Source organism: Lissotriton vulgaris, chromosome 2_1 (assembly GCF_964263255.1).
Source record: "Lissotriton vulgaris chromosome 2_1, aLisVul1.2, whole genome shotgun sequence".
NCBI lineage: Eukaryota > Metazoa > Chordata > Amphibia > Caudata > Salamandridae > Lissotriton > Lissotriton vulgaris.
In genome coordinates, this window is record NC_141687.1 from 1,464,446,921 (window position 1) to 1,464,462,544 (window position 15,624).

Consider the following 15,624-nt stretch of genomic DNA (forward strand, 5'->3'; position numbering starts at 1 on the left):
CGGAAGGACGCGCTGCATACAGAACGGCGGTTCGCTGTCTCAGGACTTCACCACAATAGAAGGTAAGAGCCCCGGAATAGACGAGTCCTACAGGGACAATTAGCAATACGTTCATGATCTCTTAATGCATAATAATACTTGCCATTACTAATGAGCCCGTGTTTCTAAATTTAACAGCGGGGACTTACTTCTCTTCAAGAATAAGATTGGAGGAAGGCTAATTTGATATATAATCTTGGGACCTGAAAAATAATATATACAGATCTACAAGAAAGTGGATATTTCGTAATGAAGAAGGTAAGCTCGGTTACATAGTAACATTTGACAATATTAAGACATGTATGCATCTCCCAGTAGCAGTGCATTACATATAAGTTCCATTCTTGAATTTTAGAACGCGCTGAGAGACTAAGACCAAGATCAAACAAGAAATCTTTACCCATGCCGCTTAAGGCTGGGTCGGAAATATAACCAGCCAGAAGGTATGTTTACTTTGTTGGTGGGCTCATACTTGATAATAATGTCATGCAATTTGCGCCAAAGTAGAATATCTAAAATTCGATTATAACTTGACTATTCTAGGTAGAATATGTTGACAAGCTTCGAATAGCAGGTAAGCCTGAGTTACATGTACTCAGCATTTTAATAAGTCTTATAGATCACCAAGTTATATACACCATATTTGACGTTTCCATTAGACCCGGCACCAGCACTCACGGATTGTAGCACAATACGGAATAAGGAACATTGTGGTGAGCACAGGACCAAACATGATATCATAGTATAGCACTGTATACACAATATAGCTTTGCACGAACTGTGGGGTATTTCTATTATCTCTCAAAAAGGAGAGATTTTCACCCTTTCGAGAGGAGACCAATTATAATCTCCAAACCTCCTTTCTTTCTCTCTCCAAACGCATGTTCTTGTACTTCTAAAGATATTTCTTACTCGCTCTCATGTAAATACAATAATTCAATGTACATTTGATGAGCATGGTACAATGTTGCTCATATTTACAATATTCCCTGTATTGTATCTTTTCCCAGCCCTGATGAAGTCGTGGGTTCCTGCCCAATCGACGAAACACGTGTTGGCTGGACTTGGGGAAAGCCTCAAAGATTAAATGAATTCCAATTTCTAACAGACTTGTATTGTTTTGTAACTCAATATATGCAGAAAAATTGTCTTGCTTGATAATTTATGTTGGTGTGATAGGCCTGTATATATAAACAGAATATCATTGTAAGGCACACATAATTTGTTTGCAGGAGACTCATTTGATCCCTACTGAGACTGTGAAATTACAGAGGAGATGGCGTGGGCAGGTTTTTGCGACAGCTTATTCTGCCTTTTCCAGGGGGGCTGCTATTTGGGTCTGGGCGGGCATCCCCTTCTCTCTTACAGAGTGCAAGATAGATGATCAGGGCCGGTTTGTCCTTTTGTTGGGTACTCCGGATGGCAGACGGGTTGTGCTGGGGTCCCTCTATGCACCAAATGTGGACCAAGAGGCCTTCTTTACGCGGGGTCCCATGTCCTGTGGCTTCCGGTGGGGGGGGGGGGGGGGGGGGGGGGTGACCTAAATGCAGTATTCGACATTGACCTGGATCGTTCTCATCCTCCTTTATTTAATACGGCAGCGAGGACACAGGCCGTGACCTTACCTCGAACATGCGGAAATATTCCTTTCATTCTTTCCCCCATAAGTTGCACACACGTCTGGATCATTTTCTCTGTTCCCCGGGTCTCGCCTCTTCTGTTACCCACTGTGAGTTTCTGGGTAAGGCTATCACTGACCATAATCACATAGAATTGCGGTTGAATTGGGGCCATTCTCCTGCTCCAATCCCAACGTGGAGGATGCAGCCTTTACACTTAGAAGACCAGGTTTATCGGGCGGCATTGGCTACGGCTATTGACACGTTTTTTGTGGAGAATGCGGGTACTGCCTCGTCCAGGGCTATTGAGTGGGAAGCCTTTAAAGTGACTGCACGTGGGGTTGCCATGGGGACTTTGGCAGGATCCCATAGGGAAATGATTAGGGACATTACTGACCTAGAGGGTGAACTACAGCCCCTGAAAGTGGCGGCTCAGGAGAGTGTAGACGGTGTAGGACCGCTTCAGTCTGCTAGAATTAAGTATGCGTAGTTGTTAGAGCGCTTACGTTTGTTGGACTTTGATGCTTACACGCTGCGAACACACTCTGAGGGGGATAGGGCGGGTACGCTATTGGTGAGACTGATCCGGCCTGCGATGAGTCCCACTCCTGTTTTGGCTGTGAATACGGTCACTAATGTACTGGTTACGTCTCAGAATGAGATCAATGCTGCGTTTCGAGATTATTATACTCGTTTGTATGCCACCGCAGGCGTTGATATCTTAGCCCCCACTCTTTCTTTCTCATCCGAGGTTCAGCTTCCCACAGTTTTTGATTCGATGGCCAAAGACTTGGCTGCTCCGATTACTGTAGCGGAAATCCGGATGGTGATAAAGGCGTTGGCCCGCAACAAGACGCCGGGCTCTGATGGTCTCCCTATGGAGTTTTATTCCACATTCGCAGATAGGTTAATTCCAAGGTTGTTACAACTCTATACTACTTCCCTAGAGCACAGGATCTTACCTCCCTCTACCAGAGAAGCGATAGTCACTGCCCTATTGAAACCAGACCAGGTACCCACTGAGCTTCTCTCTTATAGGCCACTTTCTATTCTGAACAAAGAATATAGGATACTCAGTAAGGTCTTGGCATTGCGTCTCCTTCCACTCCTTCCCAGTTTTATTCATACGGACCAATGTGGATTCATACCCCAACGCAGTACCTCGTTGAATATCCACCGGCAGTGTCTGACTCTTCCCCTCTTGCTGGTTGCATGTCACCAGACGTGTGTCAGTCTTTGGATACTCTCAGCTGGCCGTTTATGCCAGTAGTGTTTTCTAAATTCAGCCTACCCCAGTCCTATTGTGCATGGATTAACTTGCTGTATACTAGTCCTACGGCGCACGCTAAGATGGGTAAGACCATCTCTTCTTTTTATTTAATTTCCCGGGGTACATGCCAGGGCTGTCCCTTGTCCCCATGCTTTTTGTGTTAGCCCTTGAGCCTCTTGCACAGCACCTGCGACAGATTAGGATTCCTTATGGCATCCCATTACAGGGGGTGGTTTATTCAGTGTCTTTATACGCTGATGACATGTTATATTTCCGTGACCCGAATGTTGATAAACGCACAATAGCTGCCGCCTTTTCTAGATTTGGGGAAATATCTGGCTTAGGTCTTAATGCTTCTAAATCTGTTGCTGTTGCTTTTTATGATACTTATGCGTCTCCCACTCTACAATTTGGTTCAATGCACTGCAGAGTTGAGCCTGTCACTTTTAAATACCTGGGGACTAATATTTATAGATCCATCGCCGATTCCGTAGACGGCAATGTAGTTCGCAACATTAATTCGCTGCGCTCCCAGGTTGCCTTTTGGAATCCGTTACCATGGAAGTTGAGGGACGCGTAGCGGTGTCGAAAATGGTTATGCTGCCCCGCCTCCTTTATTACTTTGTAAATCTACCAGTGCTCTTGCCGCCTTGGACTTTTAAGGTGCTTGATATGCTATTAACATCCTTGATATGGCGAACAGGCAGGCATCGTTTGGCGCTGTCTAAGCTACAGCTACCTAGTACAGCGGGAAGCATGGGGGAGCCTTATTTTAAGACATTGTACAGTGGGCCAGTTACAGTGGTTGGCATATTGGTTGACAGGTAAGAATTTATTCAAAATTGGGTACTCCTTGGACTTTTTAAAGCGCGGGCTCCTTCAAATCGCAGCTCTGTCCAGGTGCACAGAAGTTGTGTGATCCTCCTTACTTACTGCAGGTTGCATTACATTATTGGGCACAGGCGAAGAAGTTGGCCAGATTGCCTAATCCGTATGCCCTGAATATTCCTTTAGGCAGATTGCCTGCTAGACGTGGGGTATTATCGACAGTCCAGATACAGGGGTGAACTCAGGAGGGGGCAGGGACAATCAGTGATTTCTTTTTTGAGGGCCAACTAATGCCCCATGACGAGTTCACTCGCGCTCACTTGGTGCCTGCCACATTGTTCCTCACTCATGCTGCTCTGGTGCGTTTTATTCGGACCTTTTGGTGTGCGTATCATGCAGAACCCTCAACTTTCCAATTGCTGAGATCGCTACACATAATGGGGCATGGTCGACACTTGGTGCGCTGGCTTTACTGAGGTTTGAGACAACATTTCCACTACTACATCTTAGGCAGAAATGGGACTTGATCTTGGGACAGAAATTGGAGGGTAGAGAGTGGACTCAAATGCTAGAGCATCCCCTGCGAGTCTCTCGGAATTGCCGTTTGAAAACCATCCAGTTATTTATATTAAACAAAGCATACCTTGCCCCGGCAAGTATAAGAAAAATCTTTCCCACATGGTCTACAGCGTGTCCGCAGTGCAAGACGCCTGAGGCAGATTTCCTTCATATGATGTGGTACTGTCGGATGCTGCGGGGATTTTGGTCGGAGGTTGTCCGGGGTTGGAGGTGTTGACGGAGGGCAATCAGTGGGGCACCATTGAGGCCAGCCTTCTGGGATTATTCCCCCTCCCTAAGAAGGAGAAATTACTACGCAGATTTACAGGGCTGGCTCTGATGTTGGCAAAACGTATGATAACATAACGTTGGAAGTCTACTCTAGCGCCAAGGGTGGGCGTTTGGTGCGAGTTAGAGGGCACATGGGCGGTTGCTGAAAGGGAGGCATTACACCGTGAGGAGTACAGGGGGGTAGGAAAGCAACCGATTTCGCTGGACTGGGCGCACTTGGTGGAGCAATTTAAGGCTGTGGAGGAAGCTGAGCCCAGGATATCGCAGGATGGCATGCTGGACAGTGGTGTTGTGGTCTAGGCGCTGATGGACTCCAGCCTGCCCATGCTCTGTCTGGGTGTTTCCCTGTCCCTCCCTTTTCTGTTGCTTGGTCCTTCCCTCTCATTGGTCTCTCCTTTCCCCTGCTCCTTTCCTCTGCTCCCTCCCCCCTATCTCCTCCCCCTCCCCTCCTCTTGGTACTCACCCCCATCCGGGGGTTCTCAGACCTACAACACGCTGGACGTAGGAACATCAACACGGTGTGTGGTCACTGTAGCGGCGCTTTAGTTACCGGTTTCGTTGGGGTATTGTTGTGGGTAGGTTGGGGTATTGTTGTGGGTAGGTTATGTTGGGGTGGGGGATGTAATGGGTACTGCACCGGAAGTCACTTATTAGTGTTGTTTCATACCGGACTGAATGTACACTTTACAATGTTGCCTATGGTAATATTCTCAATCAAGAATAAACTAGGACAGATACCAACAATTATATGTCCTGTGTTATTCAATTAACACTTCTACAACTCAATCTTCAAACAATTGTTTTCATATATGCTCATCTAATTGCTGTCTAACCAATTCAACAACTCAGACAGAGACTGGTTTACATAACTTTTTTAGTAAATCATGTTTTTTTTCTCATAAAGAAAATTAATTTCCAAAATTTGTAAATCTTTTTTTGTGACTTATTTTCTTTTTTTCATACACATATTCATTATATTTATCATGTCAATATATACACTATTTAAAATATATACATACACTTAATTATATCAAAATAAACAAAACTATCTCTTGGACAGTTTTTCAGTCGAATGCCCTATTATTTGTACAGGGAAAATGTGGTCCCTAATTATGCGACCTAATTCCTTTCTCTTGGTCACCACTTCCTATATCAAACGAGCCTGGGAAGCAGCAAATAACATTATACTTCCTTTCATCAAGGCTCACAACAACATCATTTTAGCCAAAATTCAACATTTTGTGTGGTTTCAGAATCAAAAACAGTCGACGCGTTTTAGCCTATGAATTATTCAGCTATGTAATAAACAGGGGTTCTGCCCAAATTACCCTCCCATACCTGGGCAAGGAGCATCATAGAGATGAAAAAGTAGAAAAAGTGGTACTGAGGAATCAATAAAGCATGGGCTACTTCAGAACAAGATACAGTTTATTATCCTGTTTTTTACAGTTATTTCGTCATTAAATGATATAATTTAAGAAGGACAATGTTATGAGTCATAAGACAAGGTGGCCAAAATATATACAATATACAAAAAGACAAAAGACCTATAAATGCAATATATACATTATATATACACAACAGTGTGTACCCTAAACAAAAAGAAAAAAGAAGAACACAATCAATTTTCTGTAAATACCCACTCCTCAATTTGAGAGGAGTATCACAATCAAGGTAGTCCTTATAGCGCGTAAGTTATTATTCCTTATAATCACAAACGAAGTAATGATTATTCAAGGCGCCTAATATTAATCACAGAATATACAATGTGGTAGGACTCCTTAAGCAGATGTCGACGCAGTCGCGGTCGCGTTTCCGCCAACAGTTTCTTGTGGCATCATCAGGACAAGGGTACTTTAAAGGCTCACGTGGTCCCCCCCCCCCCAAGCAGGGGACACAACCCTGGGGGTACAGCCAACCTCCTCTTCAAGGAAATACAGTTCGGGCTCTCCTTAATACTCCAAATTAACGATTCTGGGTCAACAAAGTATAATTTCCAGAGGCATGTATCTAAACACACACATGGGCGTTTCACACACCCTCAGCTGAATCGCGGGAAAACCTCAACGCCTACAGATCCCCAGATCAACATTCAACAAGAGATGCACTCAACGGTCGTCCAGCCAGTCCACCGTCCGTGAAACTGCAGACAGTCCGAATTATTCAGACCTCTTCAGGACTATGGGCAAGGAGGTACCTTCCAAAAGATTATCAAGGGCGATTGTATAGTTATTAATTTTTAAAAACCTTTTTTGGTAAAAAGCTGGTTATCAAACATGGAAGAGAACAACACAGTGCACCCCACTCTTATTTGTTTACTCCCATTGGGGTATTTCTATAAGCCTGTTTTAAATATGCCAAATAGGGCATCCCGGGAGGCAGCCTAAATGACCACACTTAATAGGTTTTCTACCCTGTCTGCTCTTGATGACCAGGATTGACTGGATGTTTCCCCTCTACCTGACCTATCACTTTGCTTCTAGTTGGGCCCATATGACCAGGCACGGCTCATCAAACTATTGTCAAAACCGCCGAAAGAGAGTCCAATTTAAACATCCTTAGCTGGAACATTCCCCCTTTGGCTTCTAAAATCGAACCAGATAAATGGGTAACAACAGCCCAAAGATATGACATCTTAATGTTGCAAGAAACCTGGGCAACACGGGAATTATACCAAGAGGGGTTTGAATGTTTTAACAGAATTGTTCATATTTCAGATCAGGGTCGCCCGTCAGGCGGGCTTTCGATTTGGATTAATATTTCTGCAGGCGGTAGTGCCAAAGTGCTACCAACTGATAATGACAATTTTCAGGCGTTGATTTATACTAAGGGTGTATCCATTTGCTTTATTAATTTTTATAATAATGATTTTCACACTGTACCAAATGCAAATGTTATTAATTTGTTTAATTTTCTCTCGAATTTACAAAGACAAAGGCTGTCCGACAATTAGTTGGTATATGTTTAGGTGGTGATTTTAATGCAAAGATTTCAAATAATGACATGTTAGACAAGGAACTATCTGCAAATAAATGTCCGTGCAATAGGGAGACCGAATTGCTGGCCCACCTGTGTAATTTTAATTTAACAAATATAATGGAAATCGTGGCGGTACCCCATAAAGACCATCACATTGTACCAACATACAGAGGGCGAGGCTGTGCCTCCACAATCGATTGTGTGTTTATTTTCTCTTTATTGGTAGACTGCCTGGTGAAGCTGAGGTTATACAAACGTCTTTAGGTGACCATAGCCCCATTTCTACCACGTTAAGAGTTGCTTCCAGGCCAGACTTTGAGAAACAATGTGGGGCTAGTAATTTAGTGCCTGCAACTGATAATTTAAAAGTGGTCTGGAGAGGTGTTAATAGCAATGATCTATTCTCTAGAGTCTAGAATGATAAAAACACTTATAGATAGATGTCTGACTCCAGGAGATCATAACCCTGAGGTAGTGGACTCATTTGTCCAACTGTGTTGGGGCATCAAGCAAATGTTATCAAAACCAACAATCTAGCGCAAATCGGGGCCCACGCTGGTTTGACAGTACTTGTTCTAGAGCCAATAGAGATCTTCGTAAGGCTCTTGTGATGGAACCAAGGGATCAGATGCTTATAAAATTATTCAGATACCAATATAAGCTTATTACAAAACAACAGAAACATGTTGTCTTAAAAGAGGGATGGGATAACCTTGCATGTGATGCCAAACTCAACAATGGGAATAGCTTTTGGCTAGCAGCGAAGGACAGGAGATCAGCGGGCCTCACATTAACTTCTATAAGCTGTACAATTTCGAGTGAGGCATGGGTATCCCATTTCTCCAAGATCTATCAAGCTACAACAGGGAATGAGGATCCACATAACTACCAAAGACCATCTAAGATTGAGATAACTGCATCTGAAGTTGAGGAAGCCATACAGCAGAGTCTGGGTAATAAAGCGCCCGGTCCCGACGGGCTACCAATAGACCTTATAAAACATGAACCAAAATTCTGGGCAACCCTTTTACTTAACGATTTTATTAACCTAACTGCTGCTTCAATTCCTTGCACATGGTCTACTAGTATTATAGTCCCTATTTTTAATAAAGGTGACCGTACCAACCCGAGTTGTTACAGACCAATCTCCCTGATTGATAATACACTAAAAATCCTTGGGAGAATCCTGTTTAATAGGATTAGGACCTGGGCTGAGGACAAACATGCCCTAAATTCCTGCCAACTAGGTTTCAGAAGTAAACTAGGCACTGTTGAACAGTGCCTAAACCTCAATTTAATTATTGGTAAATATAGTGTGGCACGAAAATCTCCTATTTATTTGGCGTTCATGGATTTAACATCCACCTTTGATTTTGTAAACAGGTCACATCTTTGGTCTATTCTTTTAAAATATGGGTTGGACGAAGTTTTAGTTCACTTTTTAGCGTATCTACACAGGGACTTAAAGCCCTGGTTGCGGATTGGTAAAAACGGGGAGGTGTCAGATTACATTATTATTGGCAGAGGGGTCAGGCAGGGGTGCGTATTGACCCCACTGTTATTTATTCTATACATTAATGATTTGCAGAATTCACTGTCTAAGCTCACCAATGATGTCCCTATTGTTAATGGTAGCATTCTCCCCGCTCTATTATATGCAGATGATGCCATCCTGATGGGCCGCACCCAAAATGCATTACGCACTTTAATAAAGGGCTTTGTTGATTTTATGGCGGTTTTAGATCTTCGTACTAATTTTAATAAATCTTTTTTAATGGCATGTGGCCCAAAGAAGCACCTTATTAAATCATTTGCTATAGGAAATGAACGTTTACAAAGCACCAGCACTTTTCCATACTTGGGTTTGGTATTTGCAGCTAACGGTTTGTGGATGACTCATGTGTCTCACAGCAGAGGTAAATTCGCTAAAGCTAAAGCTATTAACTCAGTATGGTCACTACCCCAACCTAAAAAAGTTGAGGCAGTACTACCCATCACTAAATGTTTTAAACTACAATGCATCCCGGTTGCAACTTATGGGGCAGAGGTTTGGGGTTTTTCAGGCTGCAAGGGTATTCAAAGCGAGGAAAATAGATTCTGCAGGAAATTGCTGGGAGCCCCGATCACTGCATCAAAGTACATCTGTCACTGGGAGTTAAATTTGACATATTTTGAGGATTTCATCAGAGCCCGGCCAGCAATTTTTTGGCTTAAAGTATGGAAGAACCCAGCAGCAACACTAACAAGAAGTATAATTTCTGATTGCCTCAATTGCGATAAGGGGATGGATATACCATGGCTTTCTGCTGTACGAGAAAGTCTGTCTAGTGTAAATCTCGAACACCTCTTTTTAAACCCAAGTGATTTGGGTAATGTAACTAAACAATCACTTCAGGGGATGTTGTATGAAAAGTATAACACGTTAAGACACGATGAAGAGTTGTCTAAATCGTCAGTAGCAATGTATACGTCAATAGAGAATATGCCATCCAACTTGCCATCAGGTTATCTCTTGAAGAACATTGATCGATGGGAAAGGGGATTATTGTTTTGCCTAAGAGCAGACACTATGAAATACATGCTCTGTTTTTCGTTAGGGTATAGTACTAAACTTGATCAAATGACGTGCCCATGTGATAACCATAGTAAACAAATCATGGCACACTTTATTCTTTTGTAATTTTTACCAAATGTACACAAAACTGTTTTTAATTCAGTTTTTTAAGGAAACTGCCATTATTGACCATAAAGTGGGGATGCCTACAACGGAACTTTGAATACTTGGAAGCTTTACCTTGTGACCTACCTGTGCTCTAATCGGCTGCCGCCTTTTGTCTCGCCACTCCAGGGGGATTGTTTGTCTGTGCGAGGGGGTGCCTGCCTGCTGGTCGCGTTCTTTGAGATCGGTCTCGCGAGAGGCGCGTAGCAGTTGCCCCGCCCCCCCGGGACCTTTAAATACAAACGCGGGCTCCCTCATCAAGGGTAGGCCCGTCCTTGGCCGTCATCGGCCGGAAGAGGCTGGGCTGGGCCCGGGCTTTTGGTTTTTCCCGATTACACTGTTGGGACTTTTCTATCTGTTAAATTGCTGATAGTAACAGACTAATAGTTTGGACAGTGTGGGCAATTACATTGAATAATGGGTAAAAGGAAACTAGTGAGTCATAGGGGAAATAGGCCTAATTCTGATAAACAGCAAACTCTATTGAGGTATTTAACCTGGGCGGTTGACGTGCTGGATAAACAGATTCCCTCAGTGGAGGAGTCCATCGTGGGGTCATCTTCTGGGTCAAGCAAACAGTTACCCCTTAGTGAAGAATCAACCCACTCAAATCTAGGAGGAATAGTTCTCAGTGTAGCAGACGGCTGTATTCAACCATGCACTGACAATATCCAGTCTTTTGACAGCGAGTCCCCCACACAACCCCCTAAACAAAAAGCAAAAAAAACAAGATTAAGAGTCGGCGGTGGCCATGATGTTCATAAAGATCCGGACCCAGTCGTTGTCCATTCCCTCCCTTCATGTGTCAAAACAACAGAAAAGCGCCCCCCGCCCCCAAGAAGAAACAAGTAGGTCAGACTAAAATTCAATCAAAACAAAGAGCCTGTTTGCCTGGTAAAACAATTAACCAGTCTCAAACCGAGATACAGAAGTTAATAGCTTTAGTGTAAAGATTGGATTCGTACATAAGAGTCAGGTTAGATAAGATGTCAACTAGAATGACTTATGTGGAAAATATTCTACTGACTAAATCCAATCCAACAAATCTACCCCCAACTTCTGATTCAGGTCTAAACATGGCTTTAAATATTCAGGCAGGGAACCAAAAAACTCAGAGAAGTGAGGGGCTTATAACGAAGAGGATAGCTCCTCTAGATATTCCTATGGTTTGGACTGAGATGACGCATAATAACCAAGCAGAAAAAGGGGTATCGCATACGTCGCTAAGGCACAATAACACAAACATCAATTCGATCTCACAGGCAATAACATCTCAAGCACAAATGCCTCTTTGTTCCCAGCAACACTGCCAAAGCTATCCCTCCATCCCTTTACCTGCTGACCACACGGCCGCAGATCCCCATCTGGACCCCCCACCAGAAGCTACCCCCTATGTTTTCATCTTAGGCAATGTACTCCCTAACCAATCTTCAAATGAGGAAACATGAACAGCCCTCAAGAACAAGTCGCTACATTGGTTGAGCAATAGGATAGGGCTGTATAGTCAACTATTTTAAGACTTTAAGATGGTTAGACGAGTTCAATGGGTAGGAAAAGGCTCTGATGGGGGATTGTGTAGTCATGACATTTGGCACCCCCCGGCTGGTAAAGGAAATTTTGAGCCTAGGGAGAAATCACGTTGTTAACACCGCAGGGATTAACATATTGCCATTGGGTTTTTTCTATCCTCCAAAAAGAACGAACTTTCCCCCTGCACACACTCGAAATTTGTACAAGGTTCAGTGGCCTCCACAGGCGATCCCAACTCACAACAGATTCAGCGCCCTATCAGGCTTAGAAGACATCGAGTGACTGGACTTGGTGGCGGCAGAAACAACATCAGTGAGTCTTATGGTGCCACCAACTCAACGGGACTTAATAACTCCCGAGTTCACACAAGACGCATTATTACTAGATATTCCTAGTTTCTAATGTACAAACAGGGGGGATTTGATAACATCATGTGAAGATCAGGTTTTCTCCCCCACAAAGGGCGAAGCAGAAAGGTCTATTCCAGGCCTTATACCACATAGAGAGCACTCCCTGCAGGAAACTAGCCTGTATTCCAAAACGAAAGGTTTAAAGTTGGACATGGTCTTTTGGAACGTTGCTAGTTTGCTTTCCAAAATAACAAATGATAATTGGTTGACATTAGTAATGAAACACAGCATCATAGGTCTGCAGGAAACATGGCTCTGTACCCCTGTCCATCTGGTGGGATATAAGACTTATTTTTCAGAGGCCATCCAGTCTCCCTTTGGGAGGCCAAAAGGGGGTTTAATAATGTATATATCAAATGTTTTATCAGTTGACAAAATAGAAGTTCTGAGGCTAGAAAGCAACTACCAGGTACTTTTGATATTTGCAAACAAGGCGCCAATTTACTTTATGGTAAATTTTTATAACAACCTGAACCCAATTGATGTTTTAAATAAGGTTTTCTTTTTATTGCAAGATTTGCGTTCAAAGTACATTAATAAATCGTTAGCATTGATTTGGGGCCGTGATTTTAACCTGTCATTGTGTAAAAGGAGCAGTACTAACATTTGTGGTATCCAGGATGAGGGCGGGAATAACTCAACGCACTTTGCACACACGAATGCAGGTGACCGCATGAATGAAATAATGGTTGCTATGGATCTTGGGTTTGCAAATGAATTAGTCAATCCCCCGGTCCCTTTTTCCTCTACTTTCAATGGGAGAGGGCTTACAAGCATAATTGATTTCATACTTGTTTCCCATTGATTTGCACCAATAATGTATAAGTTTGAGACAATCACGAACGCAGTAAGTGACCACTTTCCTAATAGTGTAATTATAAACAGTCACTCTGTTTCGGTCTAGACAGATTATTGGAGTCTCTTGGATCACAATGCCTGAATCTGGATATACTTAATGGCTTTTCCCTAAAATGGGGTAAAGTAGACCAAGAGCTAGTATTGGCCAATGTTATAAAGCGAGCCTTGCCTTCATTTGATATCTGTCTAGATCTTAATTCCACCCCGGAAAAAATACTGCTTAGTTATATCACCATCACTAAAACTATTAAAGAAGAACTACTTTGTAAAAAGAAATCAAAAGGGACTGTTAGGAAAGGATGGTTCACTACTGACTGTAGAAAAACGTATTCAACATTAAAAATCGCACTGAGTAAGGAAGAAAGGGACAGGGAAGAAGTTGTTAGACTGAGAAAAGCTTATAAAATTGCGTTAAAAAAACGTAAATCTCAGATTAAAAATAGTTTATGGACACAATTGCACGCAAGTTGCTCCATGAAGGACAGTATCACTTTTTGGAGAATAGTTAAAACTCCATTTTTTTTTTTTTTAGAGGTAAGTGACTCTCCGAAACTAGATGTAGCGTCAGATGCTCATTCTTGGGTCCAACACTTTTCAAAAAAGTTCACACAAGAGGAAGATATCATTCCAGACCAAGTGGAGGCTGCATCTCAAATATGTTACCCTATCCAGCTAAGCTTTGCCCACAAGGAGGTAATAAATGCCCTAAAAACATCAAAGTCAGGAAAAGCACCAGGTCCCGATAGGGTTCCTGTGGACCTCTTTAAATACAAAGTAGACCTATGGTCCCCAATTTTGACGAGAGTTTTGGAAGCTGCAACCAAGGTTGGTTTAGTTGATTCCTGGTCCACATCAATCTTGGTCCCGATTTTTAAAAAAGGCGATCGCCATAGTCCCACCTGCTATCAGCCCATATCGCATTTAGATTCCCTCGGTAAAGTCGCTGGACGATCCTTTTAGATCGTCTCCAGGATTGGGCAAGCGACAATAGTATAATATCAGACCTGCCATACGGGTTTCGCGAGGGTTTGGGCACAGTGGTCCAGGCTCTGAACCTTTCACTCTTAATGGGGAAGTATGTTCTAGCAAAAGGAGGGTCACTGCGCGTCAGCATACAGTAATGCTGGAAATGGCCGACGACATATTGTTGGTAGGTCCTGGCTCCCTTTCAACATCTCTGATTCCAGCCCATTTGTATATAGTGTGAATAGGAAGGGGCCAGAACACAATCTTGTCTGACCCCCCTCTCTATCCTAAAGGGCTCAGTGAGTTCTCCCCCTGCTCCATGCCTAACTCTTGCCGATGCCTCCGAATAAAGCTCCCGTAGAAAATTCACTGATGGAGGGTCCACCCCCATAGCGAATATAATTGCCCACAATTTGGAATGACTGACGCAGTCGAAGGCTGCTGTCAGGTCAACATAGACCATGTGCAGGGACCCTCCTTTCGCTAGAACATACTTCCCCATTAAGAGTGAAAGGTTCAGAGCCTGGTCCACTGTGCCCAAACCCTCGCGAAACCCGTATGGCAGGTCTGATATTATACTATTGTCGCTTGCCCAATCCTGGAGACGATCTAAAAGGATTCGTCCAGCGACTTTACCGAGGGAATCTAAAAGCGATATGGGCTGATATGGATGCCATCTAGAATTAGGGCTGGATTACATCTCAGATATTTTCAAGATTCAACCAATTATGTTATGGCGGCGCATCTGGACCACTGAACAGTGTGAGCTAACACGTAGTCGTGTTCAGGAATGCATGACACTCGATAATATGCATAAGATAAGATGGCTAGCTTATGTAAAGTCCTTCTTTGAGGACCTAGGCCTCCAGAGATATTTTACTCATCCGCTTACTATCTCCGAGACGCCCAGGAAGAAGTTTTAAAAACTGTGTCTTTTGCATTTGGGCGAGTTACGACTTACTAGGGAAAAGCTCAGTGCAGTACTAGCTAGCAGTATAAACTACCTTCTCCATGCAACCTTACCTAATATATAACCTGAATCAGCATGAAAAAATGTTGTTGACTCGATTCAGATTATATATTTTCCATCGGTTGATTTCCTTCCCTCAACAGAACGATTGGTCAAGGAACCTATCGCTCTGTCCATGTGATTCCATCTCCCTACAATCCTCAATCCATATATTGTTGTTTTGGGGATTCTATGAAACTCCACGCAGACGCTGGATTGTCCCAATATTGAGAACTATGGGGCTTCGCGCCTGTCGTCCCACTTTTTTAGCACTCCAATTTTTGGATAATGAACTATATGCCAAGTCCATAGCTTGTTTTTTGAAATTCTGTGTTAATCACCGTCTCAATCTTAATCTTAATAAATGCTGGTATTATGTATATATCAAACTACGAAAATTTTAAATTGTATTTGCATTTTATTTTGCAAAAAAAAAAATGTGTTTTATCTGTACTTATGGTTTTTCTACGAATTATGGAAACCAAATAAACATGATTTGATTTGACCATAAAGTAGCTTACACTAAAATTCTTAGATTAGAAGAAGAT

At 42.9% G+C, this 15,624-nt stretch overlaps 1 protein-coding gene across 4 annotated transcripts in view; it reads right to left on the minus strand.

The window, feature by feature from the left end:
- The window catches only part of SLC37A2 (solute carrier family 37 member 2), a 926,772-nt gene that overhangs the window by 871,892 nt on the left and 39,256 nt on the right, over nucleotides 1-15,624 (minus strand). The gene's annotated exons all lie outside the window — the stretch shown is intronic.